This window comes from Bombus fervidus, chromosome 10 (genome assembly GCF_041682495.2).
Source record: "Bombus fervidus isolate BK054 chromosome 10, iyBomFerv1, whole genome shotgun sequence".
NCBI classification, from domain to species: domain Eukaryota; kingdom Metazoa; phylum Arthropoda; class Insecta; order Hymenoptera; family Apidae; genus Bombus; species Bombus fervidus.
The window spans coordinates 7,977,101-7,995,618 of NC_091526.1; the positions used below are offsets into that span (position 1 = coordinate 7,977,101).

Sequence of the window (18,518 nt, forward strand, 5' to 3'; positions counted from 1 at the left end):
TTCGGTTATGAACAATTTTTAACTTCTTTAATTTAACTGTCTTAAAGGAACGTTTGTTCAAATACAGTTAATATTCTTAGTTGTAATTTCCATGCTTCAGCAACGCAATTTCGTTAGGTTTTACACACTACAATATATCGTTGCTGACTCAAATAATATCACCGTAGTATTAGTCGAATTATTTTTTTCAAATACACACTTTACCATATCCTAAAATGCGGAGGCGAAATCGCGACGATTTGAAAAGAAACACACGCGCGAGAAAATAGAAGAATCGAAGAAACTTCGTGGGTCGCTTCTTAAAAAAATAAAAGGCAAGAAGAAAATACTTTAGCAAAGTTTCGGTACTTGTACGACCCGTTGACACTTTCTCAGGCTCCTTAATGATCATTAGAGCGACGCGAGTGTAGCAACACGCTCATGTGCAGGCTCATGTAAGAATCGTCATACGTTTTTGAAGTCTGTCTTAAATTCATCTCCTTGACGAGACTGCTTTCTGGACAATGAAATCATTTTGGGCGCGTTCATCTATATCGTTTTCTTCTGGGTATACGTTTATTGAAATCAAATGTTGTTTTAACGCAACGTTTCATTTCTACTTTATATTATTTCAATTTATTCTTATATTATAATGCACCCCTGTAAAGTATTTACTATTCCACTATTTTTTCGTACCTTGGCAAAAGAAAATGCAACTTATTTTATTTACATTTCCTAATAATGTTGCACTTATCCAGTTTTCGTTAATTATTCCACCGCTTGATCAAAATTATCTGAAATCTTGGACCAAACTGATTCGAAAAAGGAATTTAAATTTCCTATTTTATATACCAAGCTTCATACAAAATATTTTTACAACAATGTCACATTACACTTTTAGATTATTCACACAGATAGTGAATTTATCGACTTCGTTAATTATTCGCATTGAAATCGAAAGATTCGAGATGAAATGAAAGATATAGAAGAACTTGACACAATTTTACTTTCTTCTTTTCTTCGAGTCCTTGCTGGTGGCCTGAGAGAAGATGTTCCTCACTTCCGGAAATGGTTCGTGAGAAGGCTTCGCTTTGGGCCGTGGGAAACCTAGGCGAACAAATGGATCGTTACTAAAATGGAGCCTTCGTACGTTGGCTCCTGCCGCGATAAGGGGCCAAGAGTACCGATAAGAAAACGCAGGATAATCCATCGCACGTCTTTGGGTAGAAGCCGATAGTAAAATTCCTTTACGAGAGATTGACTGATCTCGGCCAGACCGAGATTCACCTCGTTACACGGATCCCCCATAAACTTGCTCCGGTTTATTATACACGTATACATAATGTGTATATATGTACATATTATACATAATTAAACCAATTTCCACAGACAGATCAAATTTTAATAATTCAGCGTCTGCCAATTTTCTTCGTCCGTAATAGTAGGAAACCATAAACTGGAATTTCGAGAATATTATGGACTTTTCGTCTTATAGGGTGTAAAATGTTTCATTTAAATTTTCGATTTTCGTAAGAAGAAAGACTGTCAACGGTGTTATTAAACTACAAAGGAAACGAGAAGGATACAACCGGAGTATTAATTATCTTCTTCCGGTGTTAATATGATAGAACTTTGATTATTAGAACATCGATTAAGTTAATGGGTTATTGGAAACTAATTAGTCGATTAATTTAATAGATTTTTGGAAACTAACAATTTAATAGAATTTTGATTAATGAAAGGTGTGTCTCTCGTCTGAGAATGGTCGCTTATAAGAAAGATTAGTAAATAAAAAGGGGAACTGGAAGAAATACTTACATCACACAAAATAATTTTCCGTTTTAGACGAAATTATTTTAATATACAAAAAATTATACAAAAATTTAGTTACTCAAACAACATGTGTTGCGATTAATTTGAATAGCCCAGACTCTACTTTATTCTAATGGTCAAGCAAAATATTGGAATGCACAACACGAGTTGATTATCACGATTGAGATTCTTTCTCTTTTTATTTCCTTAGACTGTATGATGTACTTTTTAATTAACTTTTTCATCTAGTTTAAGAACATGAAAAAGTAATATAGAATGGTATCTAAAAAGTACAAGAGAACTTAAGTTTCTGTTTCAGGTAAGAAAAATACATTCAAAAAGGTGTCAAAACTAGTTTAAATACCGTACTATTTCATTAATTCCTTCCACCCCCTATTTACGAGTTACACGACCTCAAGAAGGCTAAGAAATGTACGTCTCGTTCACAGAAACGTGAATATCACCTGGACCAACGCAACGAAATCAAACGAAAGCAAATACAAGAAACACACGCCGATCTCGAAGAACGACGCAACGAAAATCTTCAATTCCCTCTATGGCACGAAGGAAAGTAAAGCACTTGGAACGATCTAGGGCTCGAGTTCAGAGCAACAAGAATGCTTTGGTACAACCTTTCGCGAAGTAGAACGCTCAATGAAAGACAAATAATTAACCCGACATCGAGTTCTGGCTCCTGATGATGTCACAATCCACAATTAATCATGTAAGTAAACGCAATTAAACTTCTGTAAACACGAAACTCCAACTGTACATGGCCACTGAACCTATGTCTCTCAATTTGTGTAACCTCCTCATCGTGCCCTTCTTTTTCTTCTTTATTATCCTTCCCTTCGTGCTCTCATTGATTTTCGCTTTTACTCTTTTCTTCTTTTTTTTTTTTTTTTTATTTTACTTCCCCCCTTTCTCCTTTTTTTCTGATGAATGTGCTTTAGTGAGTGCACTAGCGGGATGCATTAGCCGGTAATTGCTACAGCTGGAAAAATGGCACTTGCTGTAAAAACGATTGGCCACTTCTGGCTGATTGCGGAGTCTCAATTGCGTACGTGCACCACAGCCACAATTCGATATGTTCGAATGGATGTTGCTGAATAATGGTAACCAGACACTTTTCGTTTCGAATGTGATAATCAAATTAGGAAACTTTTACCCGAAATTTGAATTTCGCTCGCGGTGAACGAGTTTTTATCGAACTTCGTTTCCACGTGAAAATCTAGTGGAAATATGGATAGGAGATCGAATATTTGCTGTTGGAAGCAACGTACGAAAGATAATAGAAATTTAAAAGCAATAATGACAAAACTGTCCATCTCGAAGAAGTTTATAAAGAAATAACTAAAAAAGCAGTAGAAACACAGGTGAGTTTACAATCTCTTCGCTGTTTACGAATCTACCTTATTATATTTTCATTCTTTGATGTCCAAAGTACAACTAGCAAAATGAAATAAATCTTTCATAAAATTTTTGTATTACAATAGATATTTAATTAGAATTAATATCAAATGATGGAGAGTGTAATTGAAATGAATAATTATACTAACATTTTGTAATCATCTTTTAACAACTTACCCTTCACCAAAATCTTCATTTGTCTGTCCGTGTCTTTTAATTCACGTCCGTGTAACGGAGGTGTATTCACGAATAAATAACGAAAAGGTGCACCAGGATCATCGTCACACTCTTTTAAGATAGATAGAGCGCACTAAAACCCAATAAATTTGATTATTTTTCACGAGTAGCTCCATTACTCTTAACTTGCGATGTTTGATTATTTCATTGTGTATAAAACTCCATATAAACTCTCCAATTTTCTAACATAAGCGTTTTATATACCTGCAGTATCTCAATATCGGACAGCATCAATGTCGACTGTACATCCTCAGTAAAATCAGATTTGACCTCAAATTCTTCGCTACCTCTGCTACTAATTTCCCCGAAATTGCTGCTTTTTCGTATCGAATCTCTACTTCTGTTCGACGGAGTCGACGGAGTGTCGAGAACTGGTTCGTCTACGACCACATAAAGTCTACAGAAAAATATTTCACGTTAATCGAATCATCAACCTTTTACGAGTTATCCTCATTTTATTTGGTATTAGCAGAATTGGTTCAATGAAAAAATTAGGTTGTTCGGAAAGTTCGTAATCAATGTTTTTTTTTTTTTACGTATATCGTGAAATTAAATAAATGAAAATTTATTTCGAACTTGTCAAGAATAATGGAAACTAAAAAAAGTTAACAATAAATTAATATCTCACATATGAAAATCACTGGAGAAAATCTTATCGGTTCATTTCTTCTCATTCTTCTATTTTAACTTTTTGTTTAAAAAACTTTATTTTAATATGATTAGTAGCTAATAGCAGCTAAAATTTTATACAAAAACAAAAGTATAATTATTAAGTGGCGATATTAAAGTATCATGACAAGCAGTATTTTTAAAATTATGAAGAGGATAGGAAAACATGTACTTAGCATTGACACAAAATAGAAAAACAATATTGGTAACTTCAGATTGATTGACGGCTGAATTTTAAACCTACTGTTCCGTAAAAAATGAAAACTGTAACATATTGTATTTCTGCGTTATATTCTTCATATAATATTGTTGTAATTTGGCAAGTAAAAAGGAATACTTCGTACGCTATAATTGTTATGGGTTTCACATTTCGCTCTTATGCACCGGAATCGTCCAGCAATCGAACAAGAAATAACAAATAATATCACAATACGTAACAATGATTCGCTTGAGGCAACGACAAATGTGGATATTATATTAATTCTATGTCCACTTTAACAAATGTAATTCCAGTATTATTTGTTTCAATCCCTAATAAATTTTATGGAAAATTCCGATCGTTTTCGAAAGAGTGAAATCATGTGAGTAAAAAAGAAAAGGAAAATGGTGCATATATTGCTCCGCAGAATGATTGATCCATCAAAATACATGAAGTTCGAATTTTTGTTACATTTCTCTACGAACTTTCCGAACAGTTCGACAAAATCGCCAAACGTACGGCGATTTTTCGTGGAACGGGAATACTCGAATCCAACAAGTTGATTATAATCGCGAAACATTATATTTACTTTGGACTGCATATCAGCTCGAAGCCGCCTTTAAAGCTGATAAAGTTGTACACGGGCACGTAGTCCCGCTCGGAGATCCGGCAATAAATTCTGAATGGTTGCTCGTCGCAGATTGTCTCGACCTGTGCGAATATCGTGATGCACGTGACCGAATCAAATGAAAATTTATTAACGTTCATACGACTCGTGAACATATTTCTGTCGAATTTTTTGCTGTCAACGACGTTCGATGCGAATTATTCTAACGAATTACAGAGACAAGCTATCGTAAATCTTCTATTTAAAAACCAATTCCACGACTGATCAAACTCGCCTTTCCATCAATTCCATTTACCTTTCAATATTGATATTAACGCACAATACCCCACAAGAGGATTCGATCATTGAAAATTTTAATGACGAATATAATATAGCGAATGTTATACGAAACTTTTTGGAATTTCATTAGCACTTTAACTTAGACACGGACGACATGATTATATTGGTAAAATTTGAAACAAATCCGAGGACGTAACATCTAAAAGTTACAAGCATTTATTACAAACATGCACTTAGTAAGAAATTAGACAAACATATAATTAATGCTGAAACTTCTCACGAAATATTGTGGCTTACGAGTATAATCTTTGTTGATCTTGGGGAAGTGTATACTTGCAATGAATATCCTGTGTACCTATGCTATACAAATCTTCAGATTCGATTCAGATTTTGCCAATATAATCATGACAATCGTTGAAGTGCTAATGAAATTTTCAAATTTTTATATAATACGTATGATATATTCAGAAAATATTTTTACAAAATCAAACATTTTTATGAGCCAGTGAAAAGTTCATAAAGTTAGGTTTGAATATAATAAATCGATTATTGCGCAAAGTTTGAAATTATGGGAAATAAAAGAGGAATCTGTTTTTCACAGTCGAAAAGCTTTTGTATCGTGTACCAAAGAGTTGGAAACGATGTTCCTTCATTTTTCAATATTTTTGTGCGTGCATTCGACTGTAACGTTGAGATAAATCGACACCGGTTCCGTTGTAGATGGGAAATTTTCCATTTATGAAACGGTTGAAAGGTATAATGAAAGTGGCAAGAGCTCTATCACGATTAATATTAAGTGGATTAAATATTGAATGCGCATTAAATTAAATTGCCTTCAATCAGCTGTGAACGTGAAACAACCGAGGACGCCGGAATACCTCCGAAAACGATCATGTCGATAACATTCATGGTCAGTTTAAATAATTCAAACACCGAAAATACAGATAGAGCCTTGATCCTTTGAATACGTTCAAGAATATGCCATATTAACAAACAAAACTGACTTACAAAAATATTCGAACACTTGTATATTCTCATTTTATAAATATAAAACACAAATATATAATAAAAAGAAACTTATCAAAATATTTAATAAGATACAACAATAGAATGGTAGATAAATAAAATAAAATTAGAAACGTAATAGATCATATCACATGCCTAAGATTTTTTAAGAATTTTTTACTAGCAATAGATATATGTTTGCAATATTTTATAAATATTTTGTAACTTTTATATACATTTTCAGATTGGTTTTAAATCTTGCCAATACAATTACAATAATTATGTCTCATGATAACGATATTTCAAAATATTTTATACAACACATACAATTATATATATGAAATATTTCTATGATAAGTGTTTAAATTTTCATGAGCCAGTGTATAATTTCAACATCGAAACGTGAGTATTATTTTATACCGAATAGAAAACGAAACAGTATTGTGTAATACTATTAAAAAAATATAAAGTATCAAATATACTAAACCGCGAATGGTATCGAAGGTATTCCAACGTTCCACTGGGTATTAGAAGATAGAAAATAGTACGATACATCGATGAAGAGATCGGTAATGTCTGGGAAATGTTCGTTCCTCAAGGTTATTGTCGTTCTCTCGATGGTCATACTGGGATTTCGCACGACGGTCACGTTAACTTCCAGGACCCGACGTAGCAACATAACTGCACACCATAGAAACTTCTACTCTTACAGAAATCTTGAATTTTCTTTCCATTCTGTCTTCTCACATGCTTCTTAAATTTTGTCAACTTTCAAAGATACCAAAAGACATATAAACATTTCACACATAGATATATATATCTTTAAACCGAAGTGAAATTGTCCCTGAAGTTTCGAGCAATTTCATGATTCTCGACATTCGTTGATACACGGATAAAATTATTCTATCGAAAGGGACTTTTTTGTTTGTTCCCCTTTCCTTAAACAGTCAACGGATTTTCGCAGCTATATTCGGTTATACGTCGTCCATCCTTCCAATTTTATTTGAGTTACAACGAAAATCCTAAGGTGGTGGAGAGGGTGGTCGGGGGGAGAAAGAAAAGCTTGGCCAACCAAACGAAGGACCATTGATTCGGCGTTACGATTTCAAAAGGGTCACGGCAATCCCACATAACTCATGCGTTTTTCTCCTCCATGACCACGATATTCCATCCTTGATGACCATATAGAAACGTCCTGAACGGAATTCGAACGTTTTGTAGCACAAGTAACACGTCCCTCTGAGGTAATCCGATTTTTGATAAATCGTCCTCGGTTTCCTTTGAAAAATCCTTTTTCAAAAATGTTTACGCTTGTCCTCGTAACGCCCATGTTTTTATCCCAAACTTTTTCAAAGTGGAATAAGAGCGAAATTCGCCGACGATCGTGGTCTCAAAGATTTCTCTTCAAGTTTTCAGGATGATTCGAAATAATTCGCTGGTTTCAATTCGAACGTAGGAAGGAATTAGAGCGCATCACGTTGGAAAATCCTTTAGCTGCGTCTATATATTTTCGAGAGCGTTATTCCGCGCGCTTGCGTTTTCGTGTTTAACCAACTGCTTGGAAAACGTTGATTAACGGGAACAGATATTCTGTAATGTATACGCGTGATTGTTATTGGGAAGAAATGAAAATTACGTAAACGTTCGAAGTGGTGCACCGGGAAAATTTAATTTAAAGAATTCTCTAAGTAAGTCCTGAAACACCGCGCCCGTTCATTGCGATGTTGTTCCAATGCCCTACTTATCGAATTGAGCACAATGGTAAGTAGAAAAACAATTCCATGCTATGAGTTCTTTTGACTTTATCCTATTACGCGGAATGGCAGACAACACTGGAATTTCTATCTCGTTTATACGATTGTTTGCAGAAGTCGTAAGAAACGATATTAAAAAATGAATCGCCATAAGCATTAACGAATTTCAACAATTATCAAGAATTTTTCTGTCGTTTGAATTTCTCCCTATTGGAAATTCAACGTGTAACAATCTTGATAATTTATTACCGATTCCCCAAATATTTTATCTAAACTTCATAGAGTATTATATTCAAGATTACTGTTTAAAAAATGTGAAATCCTCTTCTTTCGTAAAAATCCCAGCCAACAGTGAATAATCAATAATCAATAATAAATGAATAAAAATAATTTCACAATTACCAAGAATCCTTTTTCAATTTCACTTCTCAATTTTCCTCCCTTTTGTAAAAATTACATCCAATTGCCATCGTTGCGAACGCCGACGAATTAAAATAATTGCACAATCGCCGGCTCGATAATTGTTCTTCCATTTGATTTCTCAATGTCGAAAGCTCAACAGATTAGACGATTAAAATTTCCCCCTAAATTGTTTGATTTAAATCTTCTAGAATATTAAACTGAAGATTATCGTTCAAGAAATTGCACATCCGCTTCTTTCGCAAAAATCCCAGCGAGCAATCATCTTAATTTTAACTTCCTTCATCTCCATAAACCCCTTCATCTCCACTCGATGAATTGATCCAGCACCTGAACTCGAGGAAACGGAAGTTCTGGACTCCTGATGAATATCCCGAACGAGGGCTGTCGAGTACCGATGGCCCCTTTCGGCCCCATACATATTCGAGTGGCGTCCTCCCGGTTTGATCCACCGAAAGCGGCCGTTTTTGTGATGGAAATGTCTCTCCGGTGTTGCTCCGCTCGTTCTCCCCAACTCGTCTCGAATTTCCTACCCTTGGTTCCCGGATAAACACCTCCGGTCCGACCGGAAGGTGGAAAGAAAATCAATGCCGGTTTTTTCCCAATTGACGCGATGTTGGAAATCGAACGACGATCACGATCGACTCGCGTTACTAATATTTAATCGACTTGATTGCTGCAATTCGTTACCGCTTCGAAAATAATTGTCAAGACAAGATGGTTCTCTGGAGTAGAAGGTTGGCTATCGAGCCAAGTGGTTGTTGCTTCCTGTTCCCGTGGAAATTGAAAATTAAAACAGGTCAGGCCAAGTCGGCCTGCAAAGATAGCTTGCATCGCGTCAAGATAGATGACGAAAGATTCTTCCTCTGGTTTCACAGAAAATTGCTAGGGCAGATAGGATGAGATACTAATGCAATTTCTTGTTCTCAGATGGATCAATTTGGTTTGAAGAATTATATGGGTAATTTTAACACGGGGAAATAATCGTTGATTTTTAAATGGAACTGAAAGTTTCGTTCCCTCTAGTATTCAAGCGTAAAATTAACCAAACGATGAAAGAGGATGAACATCGGCGATAATGCTTTTCTTTATTTGATTAAATTGCAAATTATTGTAATGTTTTATTTCACTTGTATCGCCACGCGTTTTCTGCCAAAGGAATTCCAATTTTCTCGACAAATGGTCAAACGTTTCGCTTCAGTTCACGTTTCGAACCTTTTTAAACTACGTTCTGCCAGCGCACCGCAAAAAAGCACGCACATGCTTCCCCCAGAAAGAGATCTTGCTTTCGTACACGCGTAGATATAATATTTATACCAACAGACGCAATCGTTTGTAAATAACATTCGATTGCACTGACGAATTCGATACTTTGTAACCACTGAAACAATACTTTTTATCTGCGTCGCACGGAACAAAATACAAAAGAATCCTTTACAACGTAGAACACATATTGCAATGTTACACAATCTATGTGTTATTGTCTTCCATTGACATTTATATCTTCATCGTTCGTGATATAACAATTTTTAATTGCTGCTTTGTAGCGATGAATGGAAGATTCTGCGAATAACGTGATTTGCAAACGATTTGAAAATAACAACGTTTTTAAAATGTTTGATATCTCAAAATCCTACGCTCTCTTTTGTATAATCTACAGAATGTGCCTCGTTAAATTTGCCAGCGATTCAGCAAGTATCAGGGAAAAGTCCCTTTCAATGGACCTTCGGGTATAAAAACCGGTACTTTTTCCAGGCAACCATAACAGCGATCCAATAACGGCATGTACTCGTTATTTCAAACCTCCTCGCAATTTTCCAATCCACGAAAATCGATCTGCACTATGGAAATAGAATTCTGTTACAATATTCTATGTCCTTATTGTCTTATATGTTTTTGGTTTTTCGTTGTATGTGTCCGCAGATCCCTTTGCATTTACTTCCTAACAACGATATCGTTCTAATAATATTAGAACAATATTGTTTTATTTTATTTATAAATATACGAAAGGCATTAAATATTCACAGGTCCTTCCACTGTATCTTTGAAAATGTTAATAATAGACACGAAGGAATAAAATTCTTCTCTTAAATTTATCTCGTCGACGATTTGCAAAAATTCATAGAGAAACCCTGTAAAGAAATTTCTTATGCAAAGGACAATATTTTTCCTAACAACGGGTGCCGATCCAACAACTGAAACCTACAAGGGCTTTAATTACGCTCGCTGCAAATATTTGCATTTCAAGTGGCTTTTGCTTGCCTGCATAATGTTTGACACAGTTGCAGCAACAGAGATGGGCTTAGCTGCCGGAGCACGCTTCTAAGTGCTACTACGAGAGGCCACTTTGTGAACCACGTAACTCCATGATACTAACAATGAAAATCGTTAAAAAATTTCACATCGAATTTCCGTACATACGCAGTTTTCTGCGGCCAATGGAAAAAAATCTAATGACCGATTTCCATTTAGTACTGGACAACTCTGGTCAAGCGACTTCTCGATAATCCGAGTGCACTCTGCTCATCGTTTCGTTATCCGTTCGCTCGTGAAATGTTTTCAATTTTTAGGATATAGCTTTTATGGAGGTTACCCGAGCAGCTGAAGCAGCTTGAAATCCCTTCGAATAATTTCCAGCGCTCCTGTAACGGGCTCGTTTCCCATTTGACGAGTTTTGACGAAGTACCATCGAAATGGTATTCTGCCTTCTTGGCAATCTTCGTCGTGGCGTATTTCGTATAATAAGAATACCACGTAACATCGCGAAATTGGGGCAACGTCCGTCAAACTGCGATTAAACCTACAAACTCTGTCCCTTGGTCGTTGTTATCAGTCGCCCTGGTTGGAAAGAGTCGTTGAAACGGATCTTTGTCTCCTTAGTGAGTCGTGTGTTTAAGTATTTTAGCATTCTGCTGCAGTATATCTTGAGTGAATTAGAGGTTTTGTATGATACAAAGGATAGCACGAAAGTAGAGCAAAGTTATATAGAACTGGAGTCTAAAATCGGAAACGCAGGGGCGCGAGTGTTATCAGCTGCTCCATTTGTAATGACTGTATCTGCCTATCGACCTACGTTCCGCGATAAAACACACTTGACGTATATCCAGCTCGACCATTCGCAACGCACAAATCAGTCGACGTTGGATCACAAGGTTCGATTTTTCTTGGAATCCTGTTCACGAGCAAGTTTCTTCGTGAACAGATTACATTCCCCGGGAAACGCCGAATGAAAGCGGCAGGAAATTTGCTGGAAATCAAGTTAGAAAGCAACGTGTTAGCGTCGAATAATTTCATTGAACTCTGTACGATGAGCTTTCCAATATCAAGCTGGATTGTGTCCCGTTTGAAAATCCGATTGGCTATTCCCGGTTCGTTATCTGATTTGTTCTGTTATTTTGCGAAGGAAATGGAAAGAGAAGCAAGGCAGACAGAACAGAGCGTTTTTTGTGCCCGATGGAAAACTCTGTTGCGATCAATCGGCCCGCATCGTTCTACGGGGACATCGAGAGTAAGTATCGCCGCAACAGCTTTTCGAAAAAAAAATTTATTCCGCGCCGCTCGCTAGCTGGAAAGGGTTTTATGTACGGCAAGCTTTCACAAGCAATTTCCCGGGGGTGAGCGAATAACTGCGTATATCCCGTAGGTGAGGTCTCTAACGTCGTTTTAACGACGCTGCGCTGTCGAGAGCGCTATGCGAACCAACGACGAGAAACAAGATTTTCGTTCGACCTACCAGCGACAAAAATAAAACTGTATCGGAAAATCCTGATGCTCTTTCACGATCCTCGTCGTAACATTGCTACGCATTTAAACAGGATTAGCGCAAACTGTCAGTACTCGTGAATTTTGCAGCAGCATTCTATCTTTGCAAAAATTCACGTATCTACCGACTAATATACCCGAAGAACAAATTTCTCCAAAGTTATTGACTTGGCACTGTGAAAAACTACCTCAGATTGTGTGTTTCGAAGTTTTCTAAAACCTCTCATTCGTATCCTCTCTCATTATATCTTTGGTACGTTTTTGCCCTAAAAGGGACACCGAGACTCTTTCATCTGGATAAAGAACTATAAATACAAAAATAATACCAAGAAACTAAAATGCATTGTCCAAATCTGACTGTTACGTCGCGCGAGATGGTCCGTGCGACGTCCCTTACGGTCAGGCCGCCGAGGCCTGCTCATCGTCACACTGACCCGCAATAGACTCAAGGAACCACCATAAACCACATCTGTTAGTTATTCAACTCTATTCACACAAACATCTTCGGTCTATGGGTGGTCCCTTAAACAGTCCTTCGGTTTCTTGCACGCTCTAACTGATTACGGAGAAAGCAGATGTGCCCAGCGAAATAGCTGGTTTTTCCCCAGGAACAAGGGTGCCACATATGCAGGAGACTTTCTCCTTGTATTTTGTTTCTTAACATTGGCTAGAACCAATGGGCATCGCGGATCGTTACCCTCACTTTTCTACCGAAAAGTGTGAACAACGAATCCGCGTTCTTAATTCAACAAGGGTACACCCACATCGAGCTTTCTTCCTAAATAGTACGAGACGGGTCTATCACTGTTCTAACACCCCTCGGGCAGTCAATTTCACTGTTCCTTCTCTCATCGGGCAGTCAAGTTATAACATAACTCAGTCAGTCAAGTTCTCGGTGCTCTATCTATCAAATCGATCAACCTTCGGGTCAATCACGGTGCTTTCCGACACGACGAAGTCAAACAATTTCGGTCCACGTAATACTTATTGTAATCCAGTGTAAATAAATGTGTATATATTATATAACTGTGGAGTCCAGTTATATTCAAAACCAAACACCCCTATTATCTCAAAAGAAATAAGGGGATCGCCCTGCTCGTGGTGTCGATTCGTGCAATCGTAACGGGAATTTACGACTTCCGTTGACGCGCTTCAACGCGACCGCGTCTCCTCGCGACTGGACGAAAAAACACTGACAAATAACTATGAGGTGACACATCATCCGAGTATTGTCTAGCCAGACAGTAGAAGTGCTAGATTCTAATCTTTCAAAGACAACAAAATCTTAAAAGTGTCACGAATCATACAGTCGAAGCCTTTAACACAACTATAATTTATTCAGAACCGCATTCAAACGTAAAGGTAATGATATTTTTTGAGGCAGAATACACCCGGAAAAGCTACGAATTTTCTTACGAATGTGCTTTTAGAACGTAATAGGATACACGCCCTTTAAAACGCGGTTTACTTCATGCCGATATCTCAAATGGTTGCCGAGATACGGGGCCTCAAAGTGCAAGCGTACAAGCACTGAATTCTTGGATGCACCGTGACCTACTTTTTTCCAGCAACAGTGAAAAAAACTGTTGCGTCAGCGTTTGCCGTTGACCAATGCACGCAATAGGATGCGAGTTTAAGGCAGGTTAGTGACATCGTGCGTCAGGTACGAGAAGTGCGACAAATTAAGCCTCGCTTTGAACGACGATATCTCGGGTACCGGAAGACGCTTCGGGACGAGACACAGAGCATTTTACGGGAGGGTGGCACTGCTTTTAACGACATTTATTTGGTCCAGAAAAAGTGGCTACGTTCTAAATTATTGTGGATTAAAGTAAAAGAGGATTTGATAAAATATTGAAGGGAATATGGAGATTTTTTATGAGTTTTTGAAATAATTTTTTAATAAAATCATATATGAGAATTCATTGATTTTCTAAGCAGGGCAATTCAGGGTGATTTCCACTTTGACAGGAAAACTAAGCTTATTCTGCGCAATCGGAGGATCGAAACGACAGTTTGATATGACAGATAGGAGGCAAGGAAATTAAATGAAATCCTGAAATTCGAACGAAACAAGACTCACGTCGTGGAGAAATGATTCTTGTATCGACTTGTTGTCGTTTTACAGAAAACGCAGCCGTGCTCGTGACAAGGCGGAGAACGAAGTATTTTATTGTCAGAATGAGCGAAGACGCAAACGACAGAAAGCAATTACGTATAGTTATTGAGTTTTCAAAGAAATAATGTGGAAAGGTGAGAATGTTCTCCTCGCTGGTAAAGTGATAAAACAGGTACACGCGGAAACTGGAATAAAGAAGAAAGAAACGGAAATGATCTCATTAACCAGGTCGGAATTCAGCGGACTATATAATATTGACAGAATCGCTTGGAAGAAATTCGAAGCGTTTTTCTCGGTCTGGAAAATCCTTTCTCGTGTTTCTGAAACCAATGCATTTCACTGAGCAATTTCTAAATTTGTGCTTCAAATTCTCCTTAAAAATTGGGAAACACTTGTGAAATAAAATACGAACATTTGAGAAGTTCTTTTTGAAGAAACGACAGCCGATATATCAGGATTCGAAATGCAGTGTTTTGGGAAACTTTGTAACTTTCATTTTAGGTTTGATGGATATATAACGTAAAAAAATCACTAAAACGTTAGAAAGCATCTCCCAAAGATTAATAAAAATCTATATCGAAATATTCAAATCGTTTTTTGCAATTTGTTTGGTCGATCATTATCGAGATACAACTTGAAAGATGAGCAAGGAGCCACATACAGCAAAGTCTCATCTGTTGCACGCGAAGGATTAATTTCAGGTGGTGACGAGAAGATCTTGTTTGCAATTTCTTGCCCCACGGGTATTAGTTCAACGAAATCTTCAGGTCTGAAATTTCGCCCCACCTCAATTCGCGTGCATATACCGACATGTTTGTATGACGTACGATCCCTACGATTCTAGGGAACTTTAGCATCTGCTCGTTTCTTGTCTACAAATCCTTCAGAGCTAGCAGCTATTATCCACAAGAAAAATAAGAAAAAATCCTCCCAATTGCTAGAACAGATTTCATCGCCCTTAATGTTACTTCTTACTCTACTCTCCTACTCGCACTATCGTAACTATTGTTGGAAATACGAATGTTTAGAAACCTTTTTGGGAAAATTGTTATACTTGAAATTTGACAATTTTAATTTAACGACTTTTAATTTGAATATCCAAAAATTGGGCGATTCGCAATTTGAAAATTCGTAAATTGGAACATTTGAAATTTGAAACGAAAACTTCCATTTAGAATTTGCTAGAGCCATGGGCAAAATTTCCCTTCGTTCATACTAAGAAACTTTCGACAGCCGAAATTATTCCGAATGTTTCACAACAGTATTGGTAGTGTAGCGTAGAAAACGACGCAAGTTTGTCAGAAGGGAAAGTCAGGAATCCGGAGTATCAAAATTTAATAACCATCCCCCTGAGATCCCGTGAGCGGAAGCTCGACACCCGTACTTCAACCCTTCGAGGGTTACCTCATGGAACTTTCAGAATTAATCCGAGCTAACTCGGAAACGACTCTGTTTCTGCTTAGACAAAGTTCAAATGCCGTCGCCAGCGTGCTATCTGACCCGGAGGCTTTCTAGGATTTCCACGCTCTCCTAGCCCCGACTATCCTCTTCTACTCTTCCCCTATACACCACTGTTTTCTCTACCTCATTTAAGGTTACGTCCCGTGAGAAGTTGCGCCGGACCTCGTTCAAACTTTCTTGAGAAATCGGCGAGTCGAAATTAATTAGCAACAGAGACAATGATCACCGCCAGCCTCCTTGCCCGCTTTCACTCGTAACTGGCAATCAAAATTTATTCGCAAGTTTCTGTTCTTCTCGAGCATCCTTCTCAAGCGAAGTTAGAAGAAATCTCCAACAGAACTTCGACTAATGGCGTAGTCGTAGAAAATGGTACTGCTAATTGTACCAGAAGCATCGTAATTTGTAAGTACTGATGAAGATCTTGCTTCGATTAAGTAAAACTGAACTCTGACAGAATATTTTTTTTCTTTTTTTTTTTTTACTATAAACGATAATATGTTAAAGCGAAGTTGAGTTAGAATTAAGTATGAAATACTGTTAAGAAAGGAATTTCTTTTGCAATTAATTTCCACCCTTACACAAATTATAAAGGTACAGCATTATAATAATGAGTTTGCGAGAAGCTAGTACCGTGAGTTCCAGACGGAAGAATAAAATTTCGTTATTCGAGATGGAAAGAAACTCACCTTGACCCAGAATTTCTGTTTAAGTTTCCACGATTATTCAGTCACACTCCCCCGTCGTTCTGGATTTGCCTCACTTTGCCTTCTGTTTCCACCCTGAATCGCGTTGTTCCACGAGTGTTCAACTACTTCCTACAAAAGATCAAAATAACGCTTATCAATCTCCGTGGCGAACAGTAAACAAAAATTTCGTGTTTTAAGGTTAAGTGGAAAGCGGGGGCGTGGCATTGCCAATTGTTTTCTAAACGCAGCCGTATTTTCAATGGCTCTCTAATCGCTCGTGAAATGGCACACACTCGAACATTATCGCACCTCTATTCTTTGCCTAATTAATCCGTTCTTAAGACGAACGCTATGGTCTACGTCTTTTAGTAGACCAGGCAATTTTTATTCCATAATGTAGTCACGATAATTTTACGATTTTTACGACATAAAGAATTTATAACAATGTTTTAGAGAACATAGGAAAACAATTTTCTAAAATATATCAATTTAACATATACTATGACTTTTTTACTATAATTTTTTTCTGATGTGGTTGTTGATCTTCATAAATAGCAAGTGATAATAAAAGCGGAAGACAGGAATTGTTTATGTGGCACGGATGCGCGATAGAACAACAAATTATTTCATTTGGTGGAGATCTAGAGGACTAAAAAAGGTGCACATGTGGAATGAAGTGATACCCAATTAAAGCTGTCCGTGGTGGTCGTATGAAACTTCTCGGGTAGCGGCGTCGAGCTACGAATAACAAACTAATAAGCCTATTAGTGTGAAAAAAACGTCGGAAACGCGGTGTGGCCGAGAGAAGCTAACTCGCATAATTAAATTTCATCTTGAGACAGAGCAACGCGGAGTCGCCAGCGAATATTTTACCAACGAAAATTAATCGAGCAACATTCAATTTGACGTGCCTGACTACGGCTTAATTACGTGCAAACTTCCTGCCTTAGTGCAAAATTCGCCCGAAAAATCCCATTATTTTCCCCTTGCCTTGCTCGTTTTATAGCTGCTCCAAACTTAGTTTCATCAGATTGATATCAAAAAATGTGCTTCAAAATCGCTGAATCTGAGTTAAATTGTCTCGTAAGTTATATATATATATTATTGTTATTATTATTATTATTATTGGTTATAGTATTATATAGTTATATATATAATTATAATTATAATTATATATTATTTCATTTAATGAGTGTATAGAATTAAAATTCAATAGAAGAAGTTGTTTTACTTAAATTAAAATAGCCAAGCTCCATCGCTCCCCGCTGTTAATTAGAAAAGATCGTGATCGTTGCGTCTTCAATTTCAGTAAAAATTTGCAGGCTTGAAGAAGAGCCAAAAGTAGAGGATGCTTTTTCTTTTGCTCTAGTGCAAACCACCACCCAAAACTTCATCCAAACGTTGACCCCAACACTTTAACCATAACCATAAACCTAATCTTGGGTGAAGGTTTGGATGTAGGTTTAGTTTAAGGAAACGAATTAGAAAATATAGCGAGAGTACTGAACCGTTCTAACGCTCATTCAATAAACGCGAACCTGTGAAAGAGCCTAGAACGGATCAGGCTAGGCAAACTACAATTTTCCAGAACGTCACCCCTATCGAGAAAATAATCTCGAAGGGAGTAATAGAAAAAAAAAAAAGAAAAAAAGAAGAAGCTCGACAGACTCCGTCCTTACAATCCTCCCTGATCCACATTCATCTGCGTGCTAACACTCTCAGTCCCTTGCCTCTTCTTTTTCACCTGCAGGAGTTCGCAGACTCCCTCGTTGCTGCTCGCGTCACTCGGGCACACGGTATCGCTACGACATAGAGTGTACGAGGTTCGTGTCCGTTGGTAACTTTGTGTAATTCTTTTTTCGGCAAGAATCGGTTTCCAGGAGGGAGGTATCGGGGGTGGAAATGAGATTTCTAGGGGCAATTTGGAGCGAGTTTACTTCTAAAAGGGTCGAGATGAAGGTCTTGGAAACGAAGAAGAAAAAAAAGTAGACAGGGTCGACGGTTGACTAGCACACGAAACGCGAGTAAGAGGAGGATGATAGACGAGCAAAGGGGGGGAGGGGGAAAAGTGCAGAATGAGCTGCCTTATTATAAACTG

At 37.4% G+C, this 18,518-nt stretch overlaps 1 protein-coding gene across 3 annotated transcripts in view; it reads right to left on the minus strand.

Moving 5' to 3' along the window:
• LOC139991286 (uncharacterized) overlaps positions 1-18,518 on the minus strand; it is a 141,431-nt gene that overhangs the window by 71,230 nt on the left and 51,683 nt on the right. For all 3 annotated transcript variants that reach the window (XR_011800777.1, XR_011800775.1, XM_072011244.1), the window contains exon 2: positions 16,421-16,549. The gene's annotated coding sequence lies outside the window, so the exon portion shown is untranslated. The remainder of the gene's footprint in view (positions 1-16,420; positions 16,550-18,518) is intronic.